At 47.1% G+C, this 27,127-nt stretch overlaps 1 protein-coding gene across 3 annotated transcripts in view; it reads right to left on the reverse strand.

Moving 5' to 3' along the window:
* The window catches only part of CRACD (capping protein inhibiting regulator of actin dynamics), a 276,507-nt gene that overhangs the window by 122,608 nt on the left and 126,772 nt on the right, over window positions 1-27,127 (reverse strand). For all 3 annotated transcript variants that reach the window (XM_051820251.2, XM_051820248.2, XM_051820252.2), the window contains exon 2: window positions 1,130-1,282. The gene's annotated coding sequence lies outside the window, so the exon portion shown is untranslated. The remainder of the gene's footprint in view (window positions 1-1,129; window positions 1,283-27,127) is intronic.

Raw genomic sequence — 27,127 nt, forward strand, 5'->3', positions numbered from 1 at the left:
GCTTGGGACAATGATATGCTATATGGGAGTGCCTGGGTTTGAGTCCTGACTACACTTTTAATTCCAGCTTCCTGCCAAAGCAGACCCTGGGAGGCAGCAGGTGATGGCTCAAGTACGTGGGTCCCTGCCACCCACAAGGGAGACCTGGATTGAGTTTCCCAGGCCTGGCTGTTGCAGATATTTGGGGGAGTGAAATAGCAAATGGGAGATAGCTCTGTCTCTCTCTGCCTTTCAAATAAAAAACATCTTTTCATTTAAAAAATTCATTTTAAATGTTTTAAGAGAGTGGTGTTTACATTAAGGGATGACTCCCCAGGGGGTCCCATAGCCTACAGAGAAATGTACAGTAGGCAGCACGCTCAGCTTACAAGGCCTGGTGTGTGGATTAAAGCAAATAACATATTCAAATAACTGAAATACAATGCTTGCAAACAATAGTCGCTATTTTCTTTCCTTTGATCTTATCATTAGCTCCCTTCCCCTCCCCCAAATTCTAAAAAGTTGGCAGCAGAGAGCTACAGCCAGAGGAATGGTCAGATGCTGTTCTCAGAGAAGGGGCAGACAGGGAACGCCTCCTTCCGCCCAGCACTCGGAAGTCCAAGCCCCCAGACTGAAAACGTCAAGTTCTAAGGTCCCCAAACACTAGGAGACACGAGGCCACTATTCCACAGAACTTTATACTAGCAACAAATAAACAATGCCCGTTACATTTTAAAACTTCATGCCCTCCCATTTCAAAGCCTGTTTCTATGAAATTTTCTTTTATACATGGAAGAACTGGGGTTCTGAGAATTTAAGCGACTTGTTTAAGTTTACTGAGCTACTGAGTAGAAGAAAGAACTGGGCATTAAATCTAGAATTAGGATCATCAGTGACAAGGATCATTTAACCTATATTTGGTGAAATACTTACCGAGGATACTTTAAAACATGTATGGGAGAAAGGAAATAAAAGATGTTGATTTTGGTACAAAAATTTTGAAAGTCACCCACAACTTTTCATAAGATGCATTTTTCCATGACCTTTTTGAAGACCCTAGTACTCTTCATTTCTGGACGACCAAGAAATGACCCACTCTAACACTTGCTCCGTAAGGTGCCTCCCACCCTCCTCAATACAAGTGACTTACCTGTTTCAACAGCTCTGGGTCCTGTTGTCGTTGGGCAACTCGCCACCAGAATTTTCTTCTTGTAAAAAGGAAAATTCCCCTCCAGTGGTCAAGTGTGTCTGCAGACGGGATCCTTTTCTGGAAGACCCTGGGAATCACTGCTCTGGCGAACGGCTGAGGAAAAACAAAACAGCAAGAACTTCATGGCTTAGTCCTCTCGTGGGAAACCTTTGCAATCAATCTCTATTTCATCTCACCCTTTGGCAGAAGTCGGCATGAGTCAGGGAGGAAGGCTTTGCTTCTCCACCCCCGAGGCTTCGAATCAGGTTTGTTAATATTAAATTTTCATCACTTAGCCCACACTTATTGAGGGGCTTTAATAGTGTTATTATAACATGTCACTGCTTTTGAGGGGGATGAAGAGAATGATATCTAGGAATATGGAGACTTCCGTATTTTGCCACACAGAACTCTCACATTTATCCATCACGGTAGTTTGGCTAGAATTCAAAGACCTGGAAGACACAAATTCAATCTAGCCGAGTCTGAAGGCAGGAACCATCAGCTCTCTCCTCCTCCAGAGACATCTTTTTTCTCAAATTCAGCTCACAAGGTTACCTAGGTTAATGATCGCTGTGTGGGCAGGACAAGCACACCCCCTCTACCCCTGCCTGAACTGAAGGCTGAACTGGCAGCCAGGAAACAGCCCGATGCGAACATGCCCTCTGCAAAACGCAGTCCAACAAGACAGCATCCCGGGGCAATGACACAGGATGAAATCACCCCACATCTCAGGATGGCAACAGACGTCTGGACTCTGGGAGGAGTCACGGGCCCAGGGAGAGACTTAGTTCTGGCCATGAGAATCATCCCATAGCAGACACACTACAGAAGTGGGATTAAAAAAACTACTTTAAAGACTTGTTAAATGACAAGGCAGTCAGCATGCAAGTGGCCAAGATCGTAGGGAGAAGAGAAATAATAATTATAGCAATCAGATATGCTGTACTATTTTTCCTTTTGAGACATCTATGGATTTTGAAGATGCACCGGGCAAAACTGCGGAGAAGTCCAGCAGAGAGGGGCTATTCAGAGGCCCAGGAGGGGAGGGGACTCTGTGTCCCACTCTCAGGCTATGGAGATCCCAGGGAAGTGAGCACAGCACTGTGTCTTTGATGCCTGTGTTCAATGATAGGTGATGAGACCAGGCGGAATGCTGCAGAGCTATCCAGGGACTGGACTGCTTCACAGTACTGGGGAATGAAAACGACAGGAGTCCCGGCACACATCTCCTGCTTTCAGTAGCCCTGACGGGTCACATCCTAGAATACAGACCTAAGAACTGCCAGAACCCAGCGTTAGCTCAGTCCCTCCGTGGACTAAGAAGGTCTGCCGTATTCTGCTTATCAGAAGCAAAAGTAAGTTTTCTTCAGGAAAAACATCCTCCACAGCATCTAGGATGCTTTAAAAAAAAAAAAAGATTTATTTATTTGAAAGTCAGTTACAGAGAGAGAGAAGGAGAGGCGGGAGGGGGGGTCTTCCATCTGCTGGTTCACTCCCCAATTGGCTGCAATGGCCAGAGCTGGGCTGATCCAAAGCCAGGAGCCAGGAGCTTCTTCCAGGTCTCCCACATGGGTGCTGGGGCCCAAGGACTTGGGCCATCTTGTACTGCTTTCCTAGGCCATAGCAGAGAGCTGGACTGGAAGTGGAGCAGCTGGGACTTGAACCAGTGCCCATGTGGGATGCCAGCACTGTAGGTGGCGGCTTTACTGCTACACCACAGCACTGGCCCCGGGTGTCTGTCTTTAAACACTCAGTTTTGTCTCTGAGATTCATCTATACTGGTAAGTATACCAATAGTTTGTCCCTTTTATTACTGAAAAATTTTTTCACTATAGGAAAATATCAGGTTTTTTTATTTTTTTATTTTATTTTTTTTTTTTTTGACAGGCAGAGAGACAGAGAGAAAGGTCTTCCTTTTCCGTTGGTTCACCCTCCAATGGCCACTGTGGCCGGCGCACCACGCTGATCTGAAGCCAGGAGCCAGATGCTTCTCCTGGTACCCCTTGCGGGTGCAGGGACCCAAGGACTTGGGCCATCCTCCACTGCACTCCTGGGCCACAGCAGAGAGCTGGACTGGAAGAGGAGCAACCGGGACAGAATCCGGCGCCCTGACCAGGACTAGAACCCGGTGTGCTGGCGCCACAGGTAGAGGATTAGCCTATTGAGCCGTGGCACTGGCCAGTTTTTTTTAAAAAATATATCCTCCTATGAATGGACACTTGTTTCCATTTTGGGGCTATTGTGATAAAAGGGCTATAAATATTCTTATACAAGTCTTTTTGTGAACACACTTTCATCTTGGGTACATCCTGCCAAACACTATTCCAAAATGGCAATGTGCCAGGCATACTCTCATCAGTCTTGTGGACATTTGGTGTTAGCAGATTTCTAGTTTGAGCCACTGTACTAGGACCCCTACAACTTGGTAACAAAGACAAACAACCCAATTTTTTAAATGTGCAAAGGAACTGACTAGACATTTCTCCAAAGAAGATACACAAATGCCAGTCAGCCAATGGAAGGGCGTTCAACGCATCACTAATCATGAGGGAAATGCAAATCAAAACTACAATGAGACACTGGATTTTACCCAGTATAATGGCCATTATAAAACAAAGAAAATAAGTGTTGGTGGGATACGGAGAAACTGGAACTTAGTGTGCACACGGGTGGGAATCTAAAACGGCAAAGTTGCTGTAGGAAACTGCATGGTGGTTCCTTAAACAATCAAATACCGTACGATCCAGCAATTCCACTTCTGGGGAGATATGCAAAAGAAGTCAAGGCAAACAGATTTCTACAAATCCTTAACAAGTAGGCAAACTGGCAAATATAGAACCCACAAACTGTGAGGTTTGGCTATTTCTATGTATGATGTCAAGTCTGAAATCTGGTTTTCCTTTCTAAAATTTCTCCCCATTTACACAGCTACAAACAAACGTCATAACTGGCAGCAAGGTGCTAGCTAAGCTAAACCAGCTTCCTGGAAGCCCATCTGATGTGGAGGAAGCAACTCACGAGTTCTCCACTAAACCTTTGTATTTGGAAGCTCACCCTTTCTCACTTCCTCCAAGAGAACTTCACAGGACAATCGCAATATCGAAAGTTTGCTTGTAAGTCAAGAATGAATATGTCCATGCACATTTTTTAAAGACAAGAACAAAAGCAGCGAGACTGAGGCAGTATGTCTGGTGCCACACACGAGAGGCTGCCGGGCAGGATGAGGGAGAAGGAAGTACAAGGCGATGTGTCAGTGACTTCAGAGCGGGCACACTCAGGGGGACGCTCTGCGCAAGAGGTGAAAAGTGGACTGGTCACTGGCCATGGACGTGGGTAGGATGCTTCACACCCCTGCTGCCTAGAGCGGCACCCTAACAAACAGGTGCCAGGAGTCAGTGGCCTGTACTCTGAGCCCTGCACCCCGTAGTCAGGACACTATCAGTGGGTTCCCTTTCCTTCTGTAAGTCACGATGCCCATGACCTGGCACTGGGGAACAGACTGGAGCAGAGAAACCACAGCTGAGTGATCCAGGCGGCTTCTGCCCGGGGTAGTCACGGTGCTGCGTGCAGGTTCCGGCCGGGCGGAGTTAGGTTTCTTTCCGATGACTCAGTCTTGCAGGCAGATACAAGCGCGCTCGGAGAGCGTCCTCTCGGCCCATTCTCAATAGCAACTAGCGGGAGAAGCGGTGACGTCGGCTTTGGTGGCTCTGCTGGAGAGCCGGTCCTGAACGGTGATGCTAGCCCTCCTTTTCCCGCCACCTGAAAGCCTCCAACCTGCCGGCGTGGTGCGGCAGGAACGATCTGCACTTCAGGCCAGGAGGCCTCCATCTCAGTCTTGGCTGGATATGAAATGATTTTAAGTTGTTTCTCTTTCTCTTCCACCTTCATGCACTAGCAGGCAAACGGAGATCCTGCTCGTCCATACCTGCCTTCCCCAGCCTCTTACCCAGCAGCGCTTTGGGGAACATGCAGAGGCAAGAGATCCACTTGGCCGAGTGGTTGAGTGGTTGGGGACTTAAGGGTGGCGCTCTCACCCAGCACTACCGGCCCACCACAAACGGTCCAAGTGCGCAACCCGGCATCCTGGCTGCCCATCGACATGCAGGACGGATCTTGACTCGAAGCCTCCCTTAGTTTGCATGAACAGGAAAGAAAACCCATGGCTTTCCAGAACCTTCCACTTAACCTAAGTCATGGCACAGAAAAGTATCCTTGCAGATGTGTTATCCACAGCAGGATCAAGGGTTAAAAGTGCCCACCACCAGCTCAGACCTTATCATTTTCTACTACTCCTCTGCAAAGAAAATGCTCCTTAGCCAGGCTGCAAATGTGCTAATCTGCAGGTTTACTGCTACTGTTAATCCACATTTAATGTCTTCCTATGTTAGCTGCTATTATCCCACTACTATTCTCTCCATAAACCCTAAATCAGTTCTGATCCCACCATCCTACTCAGATTGCACTTCTGAAAGTCACCAATAACCTCTGAATCATATACGAAAATCACTGCTCATTTGATGTTCACCTTGACACCCCACTCTTCCATTTATAGCCCCTACTATGTGATATGTTTACAGCCCCTACTATGTGATACTGCTAGCTGGACACCACTACCTGGAATCTGCTCTTTCTTTAGTTTCCTTGATACTGTGTCCTCCTGTTTTTTTTTTTGTTTTGTTTTGTTTTTTTTTTTTTTGACAGAGTGGACAGTGAGAGAGAGAGAAAGGTCTTCCTTTTTGCCGTGGTTCACCCTCCAATGGCCGCCGCGCACTGTGGCCGGTGCACCACGCTGATCCGAAGGCAGGAGCCAGGTGTTTCTCCTGGTCTCCCATGGGGTGCAGGGCCCGAGGACTTGGGCCATCCTCCACTGCACTCCCGGGCCACAGCAGAGAGCTGGCCTGGAAGAGGAGCAACCGGGACAGAATCCGGCGCCCCAACCGGGACTAGAACCCGGTGTCCCGGCGCCGCAAGGCGGAGGATTAGCCTGTTGAGCCACGGCGCCGGCCTCCTGGTTGTTTTCAACCCTCTACACACTCTTTTTCTCCTCTATTGCTAAATCTTCAAAGCAAAACAAATATCTATTCATCACCAGCAATAATAATGATAGTACAGTGCTTCTCAAACACCTGCTATTTGACCCCTTCCTTCTCTGCGATTCTTCATGCTAGTTAGTCTGAGAAAATTTGTTTCTCTCTTTGAATGTCTCTTTACACTGATACCCCTGTCATCACCCTAGTTTAGTGTCTTCTCATCTGCAATATTCGGTGGCTCAGTGTTCCTGCTTCTGTTGTCCTCTAAGTGTTACTGCCATATTAACTCAGCAGATTCCACCAATATTAAATTACTCCCTTTTGACCAAATGTACAATGACCCCCATGATTCACAGAAAAAATTTTCAAGTGAGTCTGGCATCCCGGGCCCCACATCCCTACTCCTTTTCTATCCCCAGCACTACTGGCCCACCACAAATGGTCCAATGTGTGCAACCCAGTGTCCTCGCTGTCCCATCGACGTTCAGGACGGCTCTCGACTCAAAGCCTCCCTCAGTTTGCATGAACAGCAAAGAAAACCCACGGCTTTCCAGAACCTTCCACTTGACATCCCTGTTCACCTGTGTCTCCTGAGCATTACTGCCGACAAAGCAACCACCCAGGCAGGATCCCATCAAGATCCCACATTCTTCAGGGCTCAGTGGATTCCATTCCCAGGAAGCATGGGAAAGGCAGGGAGTCGCTGGCTGAGAAATGCAGTCTCCTGTGTTCTGATGTTGGCAGCAGAACATCACTCTGTTCCAGAGGGTGGAGGGGGAAGAGGAGGAAGGGCAGAGGAGCGTTTTTGTTCTGCTCCCTGCAGAAAGTACAAACAGAACCTGAGCATCACACACTGAACTCACGCTACTCTCTTCAGTGCAGTAGCTCCCAGGTAAAGACCTCTGAACTTGTTCGAATAACAGATGAGTAAAATGATCTGCTCCTTCATTTTCAGCTTCTCAAAGGCAACCGTTCACAAGCACATCCTAGGAAATAGACTCCATCTCCCCGGCACTTGGCTGAAGAGTAAATGCCAAGTAATTTCCTATATTCTTAAAGGACAACCTAGGGCTCAGGCACGAATCTGTGTACGAGGCATGGACATGGAGTACGGAACAGGCCTCCACCAATCCCTTCCTGTTGAGAGTCCTGTTCCCTGAGCTCACACCACATGACGAAAACTATATTCTAGTACAGTCGTTATGGAAAGCAGTGTGGCGATTCCTCAAAGAAAACAAAGACTAAATACACATACACCATGTGACCCAGCTTGCCCACTCTGGGGAGTGCACCCATAGGAAGTGAAGTCAGCCTACGGAGGAGGTAGCCACACTCTCACGTTCATCGCAGTGTAACTGAAAACAGCAAAGATGCAGACACAGAAAATGTGGTATAAATACACACTGGAATATTACTCAGCCATAAAAAGACTGAAATCCTTCATTTTGCCACAGAATGTGTTCACTGGCGATCAGACCCTGGGAGGCAGCAGCAATGGCTCATGTGATTGAGTTTCTGCCACCCATGGGGGAGACCTGGATATGTTTCAGACTCTGGGCTTTGAGCCATTGTTGCCAACGGATGTGAGGGGTGTGTGTGTGTGTGTGTGTGTGTGTGTGTGTGTGTGTAAGGTTTGCCTCTACAATAAATAAATACATCACTTTTTTTTTTTTTTTTTGGACAGGCAGAGTTAGACAGTGAGAGAGAGAGAGAAAGGTCTTCTTTCCGTTGGTTTACCCCCCAAATAGCCGCTACAGTTAGCACACTGCGCTGATCCGAAGCCAGGAACCAGGTGCTTCCTCCTGGTCTCCCATGCGGGTGCAGGGCCAAGCACTTGGGCCATCCTCCACTGCCTTCCTGGGCCACAGCAGAGAGCTGGACTGGAAGAGGAGAAACCGGGACAGAATCCAGCGCCCCAACCGGGACTAGAACCCAGGGTGCCAGCGCCACAGGCAGAGGATTAGCCTAGTGAGCTGCAGTGCCAGCCTACATCACTTTTAAAAACCATGCTCCCTCTTTATTGTTTTTTCTCCAGCAGTTGTGATAGACTTCCATGGATCCATCTGCACCCAGCCCTTGAGGAATCTTCCAGGTTTCTATAATGCCTTTCGGTGGGTGTCTCCTCAACATAAGTAGTCTGTAACCTTTAATGATGTGATCTGCTTTATACATCGGTTGGTAACGTCAGCTGCTGAATGCTGATGGCCTTCTCCTACAGAAACGACGTGATCAGCAGCCATCAGGTCCTCAGACTGGCTCTCACTCCCTTCTGTGGTGACACCGCCGCAGCAGTATGAAAGGAGCCCAGCACCATGCACTCTTGATCCCCTTGATCTGAAAGCAGGCAGGAACCAATGGTTCCACTTTCTCCCCTTTCCAAGGATCCTTTGCATATACAACAACACGCACCTGTGTAGGAACACATGCATGTTTGTGTGTGCTCAACCCTCTCCCCCCTTTATTCTGAACATAAAAGTCAGATGTAGGTATCTGGGGCTGGTGCTGTGGTGTAGTGACTAAAGCCACCATCTGCAACGCTGGCATCCCATATGGACACTGGTTCGTGTCCTGGTTGCTCCATTTCCGATCCAGCTCCCTGGTTATAGCCTGGGAAAAGCAGTGGAGGATGGGCCAAGTACTTGAGGGCCCTGCCACTCCCATGGGAGACCCAGAAGCTCTGGGCTCCTGACTTCAGCCTGGCCATTGCAGCCATCTAGGGAGTGAACCAAAGGATGGAAGAGTTTCTCTCTCTCTCTACTCCCTGCCAAAAAACCACACTCTTTCATTTAAATATATATTTTTTAAAAATACAAATGTCCCATTTCTGGACATATCCAAAGGGTTTTAAATAAGTCTGTCTGAGAGATGTCCACTCGCCCAAGTTCACTGCACCATCACTTACAGTAGCCAAGTCGCGGAATCAACTCAAGTGTCCACTAATGGATGAATGGACAAAGAAAATGTGGTACACCCACGTCATGGAAAGTTATTCTGCCTTAAAAGAGAAATTTACCATCTGAGACAAACACGGGTGAGCCTGAGGGGCATTATACTCAGTGAAGTGGGCTAGGCACAGAGGGAGCACTGAAAGTTCTCACTTACATGTGGACTTCCACAACTGAGCACGTGAGAGAGTAGAGTGGTGACCGCCAGATGTGGGAGAGTGAGGGATGGAGAGAAGCTGGTCAGAGGGTGCAACGTTCCCGTTAGGAGTAAGAAGTGTTGAGTATTTGAGATGAGCTATGCATTAACTTCCTGTCTTGATCCAATGATTCCATGTTGCACACAATCATCCCATACTGTATGCATTAGTTCATGTTACCACTTTATATCTCATAACTATATACCACTACAACTTGTTACACCCAGTTTTAAAAGTGAGCCTCAGCACATCTTATCCTACACTGGTCTGCTCCCTGTGACAAGGTGTCTTGGAGATGGCTGCGTATCAGTACAGTGTAGAACTCCATGTCCTTCTTACTAACTCTACAGATACAGCACGGCTTCCCCCTAAAAAACACCAGTGCTAACTTACAAGTGTATTGATCACTTCATAAATTGGGTAATAAAGGTAAATTTAAATTTCCTTTTTTTAATTGTAAAAGCAGTAAATAACTATCGAAAAAAGAAAGAGAAAACAAGAAACGAAAAAAAAAAAAAAAACACCTGTCCAGTGTACTTCTTCCAAGACAGTGTTCTTCAAGCCTGGTGATGAGGCCATCATAGCAGAGTCACCTCAGGGCTCGCCACACGCGCCAGAGAAGCCGGAGCACCGCCCCAGGCGCCCGCGATCAGGTGTCCTGAGTGTGGGGCTTTCGTCCTGCAAGACCTGCAGGGGAAAACTGCAACCCGAAGGCCTTTCCTATTTTACAAGCAGTTCTCATGCTCCCAATTGTTTTTCACCTTTTACAGCTAATGTTTTATAGTTTCCCCCCTTTCCCATGTTCCAGTTTGTCCTTGCCACCATCATTCTGATCGCCTGCACAATACTGCACCGAATGACTGTATCTTAATTATCTGTGCATCTGTTGTTAACTTTTTGCAACCCTTCCATTAGATGCACTCTCGCTCTGTGACTCTTTCAAATAAATAAATAAAGCTTAAAATAAAATAAAGTAAAATACCACTGCAACAGCTATGTTTGCTGCATATAATTTTTCTCGTTATTTCCTCAAGTAATACAGGTAGGAAAATTAGGTTAAAAGGAACATATACAGTTAAGTCTCAGAATGCAAACTGCCTTCCAAGTTTTATTAATTTCTATCTCTATTAGCAATGCACTAGTTTTTAAAAATTTTTAAAAATCTAGTAACAGGAAGATACTGTGAATTTGCAACTTTCTTAGTTACATATTGCTGTGTCCCCGAGTTACACAGGTTTTCTTCTCTCCCATTAATAAAAATTTGGGAGGCTGGCATTGTGGCATAGCAGGTAGGACCACTGCCTGCAATACTGGCATCCCATATGGGTGCTGGTTCAAGTCCCGGCTGCTCCACTTCCAATCCAGCTCTCTGCTAATGCACCTGTGAAAGCAGCAGAGGCTGACTCAAGTGCTTGGGCAACTCCTTCCTTGTGGGAGGTGGGGATGAAGCTGCTGGCTTCTAGCTTCAGCCTGGTCCACTGCTGGCTGTGGGGGCCATTAGGGGAGTGAACCAGTTCTCGCCCTCTTTCTTTATAACTGTGACTTTCAAATCAAATAATAAACCATTTTTTTAAAAAATAAAGATTTGAAAGCTATTTGGTTCCATCTGGAAATATGTAATATAAATTTTAAAAATACTTCATAAAAGTATAGTGATCAAACTCAAGAAAAAATGCTAGTTCATTAATTTAAGGGAACTCTTAGATGAATAAAGGATACACTGGTTTATTTTTTGCATCTTTTTGTTGGAAATTTGGACTGACATAAAATAATTATATGTATTTATGGGGTACTAGATTGGTTTGTTTGCAACTTTCATTGTTATTAAAGATTTATTTGCAACTTTCTTGTTAAAGATTTTTTTTTAAGATTTTATTTATTTATTTGAGAGGTAGAGTTACAGACAGTGAGAGAGAGAGAGAGAGAGGTCTTCCATCTGCTGGTTCACTCCCCAGATGGCCACAACAGCCAGAGCTGCAGTGATCCAAAGTCAGGAGCCAGGAGCTTCCTCCAGGTCTCCCATGTGGGTGCAGTCCTTGGGCCATCTTCTACTGCTTTCCCAGGCCATAGCAGAGAGCTGGATTGGAAGAGGAGCAGCTGGGACTATAACTGACACCCATATGGGATGCCGGCGCCGCAGGCACGGCACCAGCTCTAGATTTATTTATTTTATTTGAAAGAGTTAGAGACTCCCATCTGCTGGTTCACTCCCCAGATGGCCACAACAGCCAGCACTGGGCCAGGCCAAAGCCAGAAACTCAATCTTGATTTCTCAATATGGGTGGCAGGGGCCCAACCACTTGGATCATCTTCTGCTGCTGTCCCAGGCACATTAACAAGGAGCTGGATCGCAAGTAGAACAGCCAGGACTTGAACCAGTGACCATATGGGACGCCAGTGTTACAGGCAGCAGCCTAACCCACTATGCCACAACACCAGCCCCTATTTGCAACTTTCTAACTGATACAATATTTATACTTACTTATAGGGTACAGTATTACAATTGATAAGATGTATACAATGTATAATGACCAAACCAGGGCAAGTATTCCCATCTCCTCAAATATTATCATTTCTACGTGTTGGGAACCTTTAAACTCTTCCTGCAGTTACTGTAAAATGCACATGTAGTAATCGTGGACTCCAGTCACCCCACTGAGCTACTGAACATTTAGAATGACTCCCACCTCTCTGCGTTCTGGCGCCCATCTCACGTTGCTTCATAGACTCATTTCCTTCGGGATTGCTAACATAAAAAAATGATAATTCAGCTCAGTACACGAAAGCACTTCACATAAACTAACTCACTTAACTTCACAACATCTGTGTCTCTGGAGAAAAGAAATATATCATTTACCGATATTTATCGTTTTAAACTTGCATCACTGTCGTAGGATCTTTTCGCCCTGGCGGCCCCTGGAGGCACCGCCACATCGTCTTCATCTACCTGGCACAGAGAGGGTGCTCATGAGGTCTCTCAGGCTGCAGGTGGCACGGGGTAAGGACCCAGTGCCCTCGAGCAGGGATGGCAGATTCTAGCCCACTGATTGCATCAGGCTCGTGGCCTGTTTTTGCCAATACAGTTTCACTGGCAGTCAGCCAGGCCCTTTGCAGAAGTACTGTCCATGCTGCTTTGGCTCCTCTACAGCAGAACTGAGCACTGGCAGCAGGGACTAAAAACGTGTACCATCTGGCCCCTTTCAGCAAACCACTGCCAGTGCCCGCCTCTCAGGCACAGCACCCTACCCAGACCACCACGCCCAGCAGGGCTCTGGCTGCTTCTAAACTGTCAGCTATCACTAGACCCCAGACTTCCAGACAGGGTCTTGAATTCCCCATCTTTTTTTGTCCCCTACCATAAAAGAATAATACCTAGACACGCCAGTCTTCAATAAACACACTTCATCAGAAAGTGAACTTGCATTAGGTGAGCTCTTGCTGGGTAATTCGTCTGAATTAATTCTGATGAACTACTTGTTTCTTTCGTAGGACATCACAAAATGGCAAACATTTTGGGCACAAAATGCCAGTGACTTAATTTTTAAAAACTCCAAGCTTAGAAATAAAATCTACCCATCTCTGATCCTGAATCATGCTTTTCACCAAAGTGACATTTGCAGTCTCGCCTCCCCGGTTAGCCTGCGTTTGGTATCAGCTACACGGATGGATAAGCAGAAGGGTGCCAAGCGCAAAACAGGCGGCAATGGTTTAAAAAAGAGACATTTCATTTGCCAGAAAAGTGAAGTCTGGTGGGCATATGTAACAGAACCGTTCTCGTGCTTCAAATGACATCAATCTGTGTTGCTCCTTTTTTGTTTGTTTGTTTTTTGTCATCTTCAAATGCCAGAATAGAATGCTGTTTCTCTCCACAGCCCCTCCTAATTTTACACACTGCCTACCCATGTAAATGTATGCAAAAGTAAAACGCCACTTTAATCCTCCCTGATAATCACTTTCCTTAAGTGATCTTTCTGGAAAAACAAACATCTCATGCTGAGTTACTCCTCCAAATCCAAGACTGAGAACTAGTGATTATAATCACCAAGAATAATGAACGCTTTTTAGCTAATTCTTCTCTTTAAAGACATTAATGAATTAAAAAAAAACACAAAGCTACAGGCGCTGCTTAGAATGAGGAATATTTCTTCATGTTCTTACTACACTCAGAATCCTTACATAAAGCCTTTGTCTGAAGTACTTTCTCTCTCTCTCCATCTTTCTCCCGCAGTGGTAAACAGTTTCAAGACAACAGGGAACTAGGAAATACGCACAAGGCCTTCTGGTCGGCCTGAGGCGCTTCAAACGGACGAGGACACAGCAGGGTAGGCAGGCAGAGGGGAACAGACTAGAGCTGGTCACGCGACAGGTGTGCAAGCACAGGTCAGACCATTCATTAGCATAGTGCCTGCGAAAGGCAGGCGTGCTTGTCCTCATTCTTCTCATTAAGAAACTGAAGTTTGGGGCAGGCATTGGGCCTGGTAGTTCAGATTCCAACATCCCACATCAGAGTGCCTGTGTTGCTGGCTCCGGGTTCCTGCTAATGCAGACCCTGGGAAGCAGTGCTGACGGTCCACGTGACTGGATTCCTGCCACCCACGTGGGAGACCTGAAGTGAGCTGCAGGCTCCTGGTTTCGGGCCCAGCCAGGGGCTATTGCTGGCATTTGGGGAATGAATCGGGGAACAGCAGAACGCATTCTCTCTTGCTCTCTCTTTCTCTGTCTCTACCTCTCAAATATGTAAAATTTTCTAAAAGTAGAGGTAACAAGAAAAGAAATCGGGTTTTTTCAAGGTTTAAGTAGCTCATGAGAGGGCACAGAGCAGAAAGGGCTCATAGCGGCAGTCAAACCTGCACGCAGCTTTCTTGTGTGGTGCCCTCAGGGACATGCCCTGTCGCATCTGTCTTCAGGAGAGGGGAAGGACCTGTTCTTATCCCTTCCTAGCTTGCTTCAAAGAGCAGATAATCAAATAGTGAGAAGTCTTTAAAGTATCAAAATATGGGAGTGACTCAGAATTGTTCTCGCATGACTGCTTTACTAAACACGCACTGATGTTCGTAAAAGAAAAAGTCTAATGCCAAACTTATTTTTAGTCTTTTAGTGATTTTTTTTAAAAAGTTTTTATTTGTTTGAAACAGAGAGAGGAAGAAATATAGAGGAAGACTTCTTCCGTCCACTGGTTCACTCCCCAAACAGCCACAACAGCAGGGCCAAGCCAGGCCAGGCCAAAGCCAGGAGCCTAGAACTCCATCCAGGTCTCCAACCTAAGCACTTGGGCCATCTTCTACTGTTTTCCCAGGCACCTTTGCAGGGAGTTGGATTGGAAGTGGAGCAGCAGGACTCAAAGTGGATGCTGGTGTCACAGGCTGAGGCTTTGTCTGCTATGTCACAAGACCAGCCCCCCTATTTATAATGATCTGAAAGTCAAGGATAGTACCCTAGATGCATGTAGCACCATGACTGGCAGGTCGTAGGTGGTTGGGAGAGCTGCTGGTGTTTTAGCGCTGATGAGCCAGGCATTTGGACAGTGCAACTATTTGCAGAAAAAAATTCTGCGTAGTTTTACTAAAGAATCCTTCTTCCAAGAAACAGGTCAAAATATATGAGGTGTGTTTCAAGACTACCAGTGGGTGCCTGTACCTGTGGACAGTACCGAGCTCTGCACAGTGTATGCTTTCTCATATCCATACACACCTAGGAGAAAGCTTAATATCTAAATTTGGCTCAGTAAGAGTAATTAACAACAAATAATAAATAGAACAATTATAACAGTAAATTGTAATAAAATTACCAGTATAGCTACTCTTGCACTTTGGGGCCATTATTAAGTAAATAAGCATTCCTTGAACAGAGCCACTGTGATACTGCAACAGGTAATCTGATAACCAAGATGACTACTGACTGGCCAAGGGGCAGTGTTCACAGCATGGATACACTGGTCAAAGGGAGGACTCATGTCTCAGCCAGGGGACTGTGAGATTTCATCATGCTATTCAGAATAAAGCACAATTTGAAATTTACCAATTATTTATTTCTGCATTTTTCTATTTAACATTTTTGAATCAGGATCAGCCCTGTAGCATAGTAGGTTATGCATCTGCCTTCAGTGCTGGCATCCCACACGGACGCCAGTTCGAGTCCTGGCTGCTCCACTTCCAATCCAGTTCCCTGCTAATGCACCTGGGAAAGCAGTGGAAGACGGCCCCTGCACCCATGTGGGAGACCTGGAAGAAGCTCTTCGCTCCTGGCTTTGGGCCCAGCTCTGGCCGTTGCGGCCACTTGGGGAGTGAACCAGCGGATGGAAGACCTTTCTCTTTCTCCGTCTCTCTGTAACTCTGCCTTTCAAGTAAATAAATAAATCTTTAAAAAATATTTTTGAATCTCAGTTGATTAAGGGTGACTGAAGCCACACAAAGTGCAGCCTCTGATAAGGAGGAAGTACGGTGCAGCAGCCAGTGCTGGGCTACCCCCTGCCCATGAACACCAACAGTAATTTTCTCTTCCTATTCATGATGACTTCATAGTAAGGCTTGCAGAGTGACTTTCCCCTGGAGGGGGAGACGCAGTCCCAACACTGCACAGGAGTAACCGCCACCACATGGTGCCCCCCGCAACCACTTATACAGCAGGGAGCTGGGAAACACACCACAGGGAAAGTGACTCTGGACTGAGTACAGTGAGTCAGATTTTTGCCAGCTGGAAAAGCAAAAAAAAGAGGGAGAGAAAGGAGCCTCAAAGGCTCAGGGGAGCAAGAGCACAGCTCGTATTTGCCTGGAGTTCGGTCAACACTGAAGTACGAGTTGCACCTACGATTTGTCCTGAAGGGGCCAGCGTGGTGATTAAACCACCGCCTGCAATGTCGGCGTTCCACATCCAAGCGCCCGTCTGAGCCCGGGCTGCTCCACTTCCAACCCAGCTCCCTGTAATGTGCCTGGGAACGCATCAGAAGATGGACCATGGACTCCTGCCACCCATGTGGGAGCCCTGGATCTAGTTCCAAGCTCTTGGCTTCAGCCCGGCCCAGCCCCGGTCATTGCAGTCCTGTAGGGATTGAGCCATCAGATGAAAGATCTCTCCCCTTTTCTCCTTCTCCCTCTCCCTCTTTATTTTCAAATAAATAAAACATTTTTTTAAAAGATTTGTCCTGAAATAGTTCTCCACCCATCATCAGTGTAGGAGCTCAGCCCGAATCCTCCCGGGGCTGACTGACAGCAGAGCCAGTTCAATGACGTCAGCATGATGGATGTGGTCGTTTGCTGGCACGTGTGATACACAAGTGCCTCTGTCCATGTCCACATATCATCCCACAGGTGACACCAGCCATAAAGGGAAGGTATCATTTCCCCTAAAACAAGTATCAGGTAGACGATTTATGGGCCTTTCACCGAAATTTATCATTTTCTACAAACTACTCTTAAAATAGCAGCCAATTGAACTGAAATGATGACAACCCCCCCAAAATGCCCATTTGTGAGATGAAGAGGCAGAGAAAAAGATTTATCCTTAAACTAAGATGGCAAGAACTTACTGCGTGATCTTAGATCTTTTCTTTGATGGAGTTACTAAAAATGATTTACTCACAAGGTTTTCTTTAAGGTGCAGGAGACTTTAAGGGAAAAATACTTTTCAATACACTGAAAGAACACGGCAGGCCTCTCATTTTCAAACACGATTCGTGCATGATCCAAACATTTTAAAGAACACATTCAGACTGTGGGAATCAAGACACAATACAGAGACACTGAGTGTTTGGCATGAGCTCTGGATCTATGAAGAAGTTCTTTGTACTAAGTGTCAGTGATTAAATGTGGAGGCTTCAGTGGGAGTAGCTGTTTTGGGACTGCAAGAATGCATATGTCCCTGCGTCCTTATTTACAAGGTGTCCCGTTCTTGGGACTGCTGTCATCAAGTCTATGGACAATCAAACAAGAGGAAAACAGCAACAGAAATAAAAAGTCTGGGCAGGGAAAATGTGAGAATAGAAATTCAAGACTACTGAAAAGAAGGCGCAAATTATACACACTATGGTTGTGGAGTTCAATGGGTAACAAGTAAAAAGTACTTAAAACAGCACTGGCAGGGGCTGGCGCTGTGGCACAGTGGATTAAAGCCCTGGCCTGAAGGACCGGCATCCCATATGGGCACCAGTTCAAGACCCGGCTGCTCCACTTCTGATCCAGCTCTCTGCTATGGCCTGGGAAAGCAGTAGAAGATGGCCCAAGTGCTTGGGCCCCTGCACCCATGTGGGAGACCTGGAAGAAGCTTCAGATCGGTGCAGCTCCAACAGGGGAGTGAACCATCACATGGAAGACCTCTCTCTCTCTCTCTCTCTCTCTCAGTGTAACTGTGACTTTCAAATAAATAAATAAATAAATAAATAAATAAATAAATAAATCTTTTAAAAAATAGTACTGGCAAACAGCATTCAGTACATGCCTGATAGTGCTGTAAGCTGTACCACTACTTCCCAGTACTTAGTCCTTTTCCTAGTCCCTCGGGGATACCAGAATACACCTCTTACCACCACTGGTTCCATGTGGTCTGCCGAGTCCTGGGGAGAATTCGTTATCCCAAACCAGTGGCAGTGGGCTTGGCTCTGTGACTTGTCCTGGTCAACATCAGGTGAGAAAACAAGACATGTGCAACATCTGGTAGACAGTCTTTACAAGAGGCAACACGCGTTTCTGCTGGCTCTCTTTTCCCCTCCGCCATGAGCACAGCAAGTCCCAAAGACAGGCTGCTCCTTCACGGAGCCTGGATCCTGGGATGCGAGACGCAGCGAGCAAGGACAGAACCACAGCCCGCCTGCTGCGGACACACAGTGTGGGCGAGGCATGAACCTCCATTCACCTCACTCCGGCGCCAGCAGCCACATTTAATCAGCTGATTCACACCTCGAGAAGCGTGTGTTTCCTCTGTGGGGCAATGGCCCCACTCCATTCCTGTGCCACTCAGTTCTGAGCCATTGTAGTGTCCTTGCACTCGCTGGCAGCACTCTGGTATGGGCTGGCCAAGGCACTGGTCTCATGAGTTTGGCGCCCACTGGGGAAAATCAGGTAAGCAAATAACCAAATGCCATCCAGTAGGGTTGAGTACCTGAAGGAAGAGAAACGGAAGGCTGTGCAGGGAATAGCGAGTGTCAGGGTGAAGTGACCCTGTGACCATCAGGGGAGACCCACTGGAGCAGAAGCGCAGAGCCAAGGCCTGAAGGTGGAGTCATGGATGAGAGAAGTGGGTGCCGGGGGGCAGGAGGGAAGGAGCAGGGAAGGGCTTAGAACTAAGGAACTGAAAGGGAGCAGAGTTTCCCCTGCGCTCTCCAGTCCACCAAGGGAAAGAACACGAGACGGCTTGCAGAGCAGAGCTGTGCAGGTGTGCGATTTACTCTGAGCCGAATGAGAAGGCATCGCAGAGTTTTGAGCAAGGAAGCTACGTGCTCCGATTGGCTCTGTGGGGGAGAGGCCTGGAGATGAGCGAGAGTGGAGGCAGAGACCAGCAAAGGGGCCAGGGCAACCCCATCAGCAAGGACATGGCCGGGCACGGCCAGAGACAAGCAGAAAGGCGGGAGGTGAGTTTAGGAATAAGCTGTACACAACTGCTGGCAGCCTCAAGCTGGGTGTGGTGGCCATGAGCACATCAGGGCTACAGAGTTCTGGCCTCAAGAAGGGTGGTGACACAATTTTCCAAGATGGAGACTCAGGGGAGGGACCCATTTAACAGACGAAACCAGGGATTCTATTTTGAATCAATGCTATTTCAGATGGCTGTAAGATATCCAACCGGAACCATCAGGTAAGCACCAGGTAGCAAGGGATGGAATCATGGAGAGGTGTGAGCTAGCCATAAACTGGGGAGCGGCACCCACGGGAGGATGGCATTCCCGCGGGTCCATGACTAAGCACCGGGAGTCGGTGCCTGAAGCTAAGGAGGTCCCAAAGGGAAAGGGTGACACATCAAAAAGATAGACACCAGCTTCAAGTGGTTCTTGCTGCCTAAAATACCTACTTACGACAAGGAAAGTCACCGTGCAGGGGAGAAGTTCAGCAGTCGCCCCCTTAGCCAAGTGCCCGGAGCTGCCATCACCAGCAACGGCACCATGAACGTCGCCAGCAGCTGCTGGGCAGCCGAAGCCCAGCGCATCCTCGGGGGGACTCTGCTGGGAAGACCCTAACTTCCACCGGGAGCAAACAACAGGCCATCACCAACGGAGAAGTGTTTCCCACAGTGGCTGGCCGGTCAGTCTGCAAACAGGCACAGCTTCTGAAAGCTGGGCAAGACTGGGGACTGGCTGCAGACTGGAGACCAGGGAGACAGGGAGAGGCAGCCGCTCCACACGACCTGCACCCTGAACGGCATTCGTTGGCCCAGGAGGACAGGATCCAGGTAACTAGACAAGCACAGGTGTCTGAGGTCTGCGGTGAGCCGGCGGCGGTGCCATGACACACACGGCTGCACCAGAAACACACAGGAACACGTCCTCATCTGTGGAAAGCACAAAGCATTCTGGGATACATGTTGGCAACTATTTGCAAACGGTTAAAGGAAAAAAGGTTATTTGTACTGTACTTGCAAGTCTTCTGTAAGTTTGATTTTTTTACCATTTAAAAAAAAATTATTTCAGAATATTTTTAAATTTACCAAAAAAAAAAAAAAAAAAGACAGCCCTTACCCAGTTTTCCCTATTGTTATCATCTTACATGTTTGTCGCGGTCTGTAAACCACAGGGGTGGCAACAATACAGCTGTGATCAGATGGAATCCTGGAAGTCTGACCAACACCACACATCCGTGAGGACAGAAGGCGTGGAACCCTCCTGCACAGCTGCTGAGAGTGAAAACTGGAAGAACCATTTTGGACACCTATTTGGGATCACCCCCAACGACTAAGCAGCTGAAGGCCGGGGGAATCTCCTGGATGTGAGCACCAGGGTGTTGATGGCAGCACCGTCAGCATGAACCAGGGATCAGAAACTACATAAACACCCATCAGTACTGAAACATCGATAAATGGCTTACACATGTATAAAAAAGAAAACCATTCAACAATGAAAATGAATGGAATCCAGCAGTATTCACCCACAGGTACTGCGTACACACTGCCATTTAATAAAATTCAAAAATACACAGAACTGAACTACACTGTTCAGGGAGTAAAACGTAAAGGAAAATCACACACAAGGCAGTGAAGGAAGCAGTTATCATGGGGAAGAGAGAGGGAGCAGGGGCAGTTTGGGAGGCTGGCAATCCTCACTCCTTAGGCAGAGTGGTGGTCCCATGAGTGCTCATCTCGTCACTCCCTAATGTGTCCATACAGGATTTGTGCACTTTGGGATGTACGTACCATCCCATGATTCACAAATCACTAGAGACAGTTGCTTGTCTTTCCTGGATGCTCTATGGATCAGCTATTGCACAGAATATGTACACGTGTGTCTTCCTATTTAAACTTCTCAAGCCCAGGAGGCAAGTACCAATTTTTTTAAAGGTCTTTATTAATTTATTTACTTGAAAGAAAGAGTGACAGAGAAAGAGAGTGAGACACAGAAAGAGAGATCTTCCATCCACAGGTTCACTCCCCAGATGTCTGCAACAGGATGGGCAGGCCAACATTTACTCTCTCTCTCTCTCTTTTTTTTTTTTTTTAAGATTTATTTATTTATTTGTGTGGGGAACAACTGGGAGCAACTCGGACTGGACTGAGTTACTGGAATTAAGACTTATTCTATGCATCTGCTCTCCCACAATGTGGCGCTGGGAGAGAAGAAATCAGCTTCTACGCAGCTGTCTCTCGCCAGCTTGAGTGATGACCTGCAGGAGCTGATCCTGCTCCTGATTGGAGGAGAGCAGCGTACTCGGCATGTGGGTAGCAGAGTTGGGATTGGCGGAAGAGGACTATAAAGGAGGAGAGAGACAACATGCACCAGGAACATCTAAGGGGAACATCTATCTGAAGGAACACCTGTGCAGCCCCCGAGAGAGCCGGCCGGTGGTGTGCCGCTCCCCCGCGGAAGTGGGGAATGTGGCAGGGGGAACCGCCCTTCCACGGAGGTGGAAGGGACAGTAGCCAACCCGGGAAGAACCAGCAGCAAACCCGGGAAGGGCCGAGCAGACAAAAGAACAACGCAGGGTCCTGTGTCGTTCCTCCACGAAGACGGGGAGCGACATAATGGTGCCGTGACTCGGATATGAAGCCTAGGCAGGGCTTAGTGTCGTTCCTCCATGAAGAGGGGGAGCGACATAATGGTGCCGTGACTCGGATAGGAAACTTAGGAGGGAAGAAACGGGAAGAAGTGGAAAATACCGGAGAGAGAGACTAGCAAAGAGCCTAGGGAAAAGCCGGACAGAAAAGGTGCCGGAAGAAGCTATCGAAAGCCTAGGCATAGACTCGGATACGGACTGTGGGAAAGAAGTTAGGATTTAAAGTGAAAGCAAGAAGAAACTTAGACTCAGATACGGACTGCAGGTTGAAAGTGAAAGTGAAACCTATAAGAAACTTAGACTTGGATACGGACTGTGGGGAGAGGCCAGGAGAAATGAAGGAGGAATATTGTTGGAAGAAAACTTAGGGAAACATACCGGGTAGAGAAAAATGTTAGGGAGGATGAAGCCGCGAGTGCAGGCCGAGGCAGAGACATAAGCCATCTTGGGATTCTTCAAGTCAGCCCGGGGAGCAAAAGACGGGAAGCCAAACCATAAGGCGGAGATGCATAAGCTAGGTTGAATTCGCCAGGTTAGCCCGGGGAACTTAGATTGAATACCGGTGGTGGCGGAAACATAAGCTACGCTGTGTGACTCGTGGAAGCCGCTGCGTGCAGAGAGAGCACGGGGCGAGAATAGATAGGGAACGTGGGGCTAGCGCGAGGCCGTGGTGTGGGCGCGAAGGGGCGCGGAGACCGCGGAGTGCGCGCGCGAAGCCGGGAAGCCGCGCAGATGAGAGAAGCGCGGGCTGAAGCGGCTCAGAGCCGGGAAGCCACCGAGAAGCAGCCTCGGGGCGGGCGCCGGGAAGCCACAGGGATAAGAGAAACAGAAATTTAGAAGTAAAATGAGAGAAATAGGAATGCTGGAAGATAGAAGTAAAATGGGAGAAATAGGAATGCCCGGAGATAGAGAAATAGAGAAAAATAAGGCCTCCCCACAACACAGCAATGAGAGAGCTTGGATTCGGTCTGCCTGATTAGGACGATAAGCACCTGCGGGCGGCTAGCAGCTTACCCGCTGCAGGTCACTGAAGACAGGCACGTTATCAACACCAATAAGTCTCCCCACAAGACGGCAATGAGAGGGCTTGGATTCGGTTTGCCTGATAGGGTTTGTAAGCACCTGCAGACAGTTCTAGCAGAGCAGAGCATGCGCTGCAGGGCACCGAACACAGGCACGCATCAGCGCCTAAAAACCTCCTCACAACATGGCGAAGAGAGGACCCGGATTCAGTTTGCCTGTTTGATAGGGCTTGTAAGCACCTGTGGGCAACTCCAAGCAGAGCAGAGTGTGTGCCGCGGGGCACCGAAGACAGGATCGTATCAACGCCAAAAAATAAAAAGAAAGGGGGATCTGTGGGGAGCAACTGGGAGCAACTCGGACTGGACTGAGTTACTGGAATTAAGACTTATTCTATGCATCTGCTCTCCCACAATGTGGCGCTGGGAGAGGAGAAATCAGCTTCTACGCAGCTGCCTCTTGCCAACTTGAGTGATGACCTCCAGGAGCTGATCCTGCTCCTGATTGGAGGAGAGCAGCGTACTCGGCGTGTGGGCAGCCAAGTTGGGATTGGCAGAGGAGGACTATAAAGGAGGAGAGAGACAACATGCACCAGGAACATCTAAGGGGAACATCTATCTGAAGGAACACCTGTGCAGCCCCCGAGAGAGCCGGCCGGTGGTGTGCCGCTCCCCCGCGGAAGTGGGGAATGTGGCAGGGGGAACCGCCCTTCCACGGAGGTGGAAGGGACAGTAGCCAACCCGGGAAGAACCAGCAGCAAACCCGGGAAGGGCCGAGCAGACAAGAGAACAATGCATGGTCCTGTGTCGTTCCTCCACGAAGACGGGGAGCGACAATTTGGAAGATAGTGTTACAGAGAGGCAGAGAGAGAGAGAGAGAGAGAGAGAGAGATTTTTCCATCTGCAGGTTCATTCTCCAAATGGTTGCAATGGCAGGAGCTGGGCCAATCCAAAGCCAGGAGCCAGTAGCTTCTTCTAGGTCTCCTCCATGGGTCCAGGGTCCCAACGATTTGGGCCACCTTCCACTGCTAACCCAGGCCATAGCAGAGAGCTGGATTGGACGTGGAGCAGGCAGGACTAGAACTGGCGCCCATATGTGATACCAGTACTGCAGGCAGCAGCTTCACCCACTAAGCCACATCACCAGCCTCAACATTTACTCTCATCTGTGCAGACTGAAGCTTAGTGACATCCCAAATCACGACACTAACAAATTGGGAGAGAATTTATAAGTTTTTACTGCAGAGCTTACAAATTTAATCACTGAGCTCTGCCTTCAATATCTATTACTGAATATCTAATTTTCAATGTCTATTACTGAATATCTAATTTTCAATGTCTATTATTGGAATGTGGGCTTCTTTTTTCCCCTATATTCTCCCGTAGCATTTGGTCCCGTACTTTTCAGCTGAGGCTTGGGGAGTACTGACTACCTGAACAATCTGTCCTTTCTAATAGAACCACAAAGTTACTTCTGCCATGTGCTCAGTTTTCAGTCTTCAATCAAACGGGGTTTTCTATCACAAGGCGGAAGCTAGGAACATATTTATTCTGAAGCCACAGTCAAGAGATTTACGTGACTTTTACAGCAAGAATGCAAGCAAGTGCATAATAGAAATCTCGAGGAAAACAAGTCTAAGTTAGCTACCTATGCATGAACCATTTGAAGAAATGATGTGCAGCCATAAAAATTCAAAGCAGCTCTGAAAACCAGGTGTTTATGCCTGACGAAGTTCTAGTGAGCCAATTTCACTACACTGTCCTTGGAATAGAAGTCATGGCTTTTGATTTATTGCCTTTGGACTTATGTCTTTCTCCCTTAAAAAGTCTACATTGCATTTTGCTCAAACACTATTCCATAAATCTTCCACTTTTCAGGAGTTTTATTTGCAAATAAACAACTGTAGAACATTTAAAAGAACTAAATAAGGCAGCGCCCAAGGAGGAACCTCCAACAGTAGGATATAAGAAGTCTGAGACTTGTATCTTCCTTTTGGAAAGATCAGGGCTGAGTACAGCAATAGGGTTCACCTTCTGTACCACCCTCATCAGGTTCAGGTTTGTGATGGCTGGAAAATGAAGTTCTGCTCAATGGGCAGCCGCCACAGGAGGACCAGGAGGAGAGCAGGTAGTAGTGACAGTGGAGAAGGAAGGGGGAAGGTGGCTAAGGATCTCACTCTTCCGCCCTGCCACGGCAGAAAACATCTTTAAATACGTTTATTAAAACCTAAGTATGGGGGCCAGTGGGTTAAGCTGCCGCTTGCGGCAACTCCTGTGTCCCACGTCAATGCCATTTCAAGTGCCGGCCGCTCTGCTTCCCATCCAGCTCCCTGCCATGCTTCTGGAAAGGCAGTAGAAGATGGCCAAAGTACTTAGGCCTACGTCACTCACGGGGGAGACCACGATGATGTGTCTGGCTCCTGGCTTCAGCCTGGTCCACTTCTGGCTACTGCAGCCATTTGGGGAGTGAACCCAGTGGATGCAAGATTCTGCCCCCCCAACCTTCTTTCTTCCTGATATACTGACTTTCAAATAAGTAACTCTTTAAAAGAAATTACTGCAAATGGAAAAGGCTATTGAACTCAAGAGCCTGATCAATTCAATAAAAGATAGGGGCTATCTCTTCCTTCTCATATGGATGCCATCATATTGGGTTAGGGTCTTACCCTTGTGACCTCCCTTAACTTTAGTTATTTACATACAAGTCCCAACTTATCTCCAAATACAGTCACACTGAAAACTAGGGCTTTCACATATGAAATTGGAGAGGCACAGTCAAGTACATGACAAACTGTAAAAAAAAAAAAAAGATAGGCAGTAAGAAGATTTGGTGAAGTTGTGGAGAAATTGTAACAATCGTACACTTCTGGGAGGACTGTAAAATGGGGCAACAACTTTAGAAAACAGTGTGTGAGCTTCTCAAGAGATTAAACACAGAGTTAGGATATGAACCAGAAATTTCACTCTAATGCATACGCTTAAAAGAAGGGAAAACATGTCTATTAAAAACATATACATGAATATTCATCCTACAACACAGATGAAGCTTAAAAACATCATGCTAAGTGAAAGAAGTCAGTCATAAAAGGTCATATATCGGGGCCGGTGCTGTGGCACAGCGAGTTAATGCCCTGGCCTGAAGTGCCAGCATCCCATATGGGCACCAGTTCAAATCTCGGCTGCTCCTCTTCTGATCCAGCTCTCTGCTGTGGCCTGGAAAAGCAGTAGAAGATGGCACAAGTGCTTGGGCCTCTGCACCCGTGTGGGAGACCCGGAAGAAGCTCCTGGTTCCTGACTTTGGATTAGCACAGCTCCGGCCATTTCGGCCAATTGGGGAGTGAACCATTGCAGGGAAGATCTCTCTCTGTCTCTACCTCTCTGTGTAACTCTGTCTTTCAAATAAATAAAATAAATCTTTAAAAAAATAAAAAAAAATCTTTTTATTTTTAGCAAGAAATAGATTGCAAAGAATTTTGAAAATAAAGGATTGGGTAAAAATATATACTAGAGAAATATATTTGTGTAAGAAAGAGTAGCAAGGTCGGCACTGTGGCACAGCGGGTAAAGCCACCACCTGCAGTGCCGGCATCCCGTATGGGGGCTGGTTTGAGTCCCGGCTGTTCCACTTCCGATCCAGCTCTCTGCTATGGCCTGGGAAAGCAGTGGAAGATGGCCCAAGTCCTTGGGCCCCTGCACCCATGTGGGAGACCTGGAAGAAGCTCCTGGCTCCTGGCTTTGGAGTGGTAAAGCTCTGGCCGTTGTAGCCAAATGGGGAGTGAACCAGCACTTGCCTCTCCTCTCTTTGTGTAACTCTGGCTTTCAAGTAAATAAATAAATCTTTTAAAAAGAAAGAATAGCAATATTACCATTAGATAAAAACATAATGCTTATAATAAGAGAATAAAGACTGAGCACACTTAAATGTAAGAAACTAAATGCAAGTCACAAGCAAAGTCTGAAGAGCACTGGTGTTCCACGGATTACTCATTTGCAAAATGCTGGCATAGGTAACTCTTCGGTGTATACACTCAAAAATAAATGAAAATATATTAATATGGAGCACCTAGAATAAAAATAAGATTTAACAGAGATATGGATGAGATTAAAACAAGAATAGTTTAAGTTTCATACTTGAAATTTTGAAAATATACTTAAAATGTAATTTTTGTGAAAAATATGTATTCTTCAATTTTTTCAGAAAGAGGAAGAAAAATTAATAATCTAATACATGAGTGTAAAGATTTATGATTAAGTCCCCCCATTATGTAGACCCAGGCCCAAGTACAGTCAAATCTATTACGCGTTCTTGGAACACAAGAGCTTCCTAACTGCCCTCACCTTTATCATCTCTCTCCAGGATCTCCACAACTTTCCAACTGGTCTAGCTCCAGTCTTGCATCCCTTCCTATACAACGAGTAAGACTCTGCTGATAAAGAAACCTGATCATATCACTTTTCTGCTTCACACTGTCTGGGGTGGAGTGTTTGGCCCAAAGTCCTAGCTCCACCCCTGATCCCAGCTTCCTGCTGATGTGCGCCCCCATATGGGGGCTGGTTTGAGTCCCGGCTGTTCT

The sequence above is a fragment of the Oryctolagus cuniculus genome, chromosome 8, assembly GCF_964237555.1.
Source record: "Oryctolagus cuniculus chromosome 8, mOryCun1.1, whole genome shotgun sequence".
In the NCBI taxonomy this organism is placed as follows: Eukaryota; Metazoa; Chordata; class Mammalia; order Lagomorpha; family Leporidae; genus Oryctolagus; species Oryctolagus cuniculus.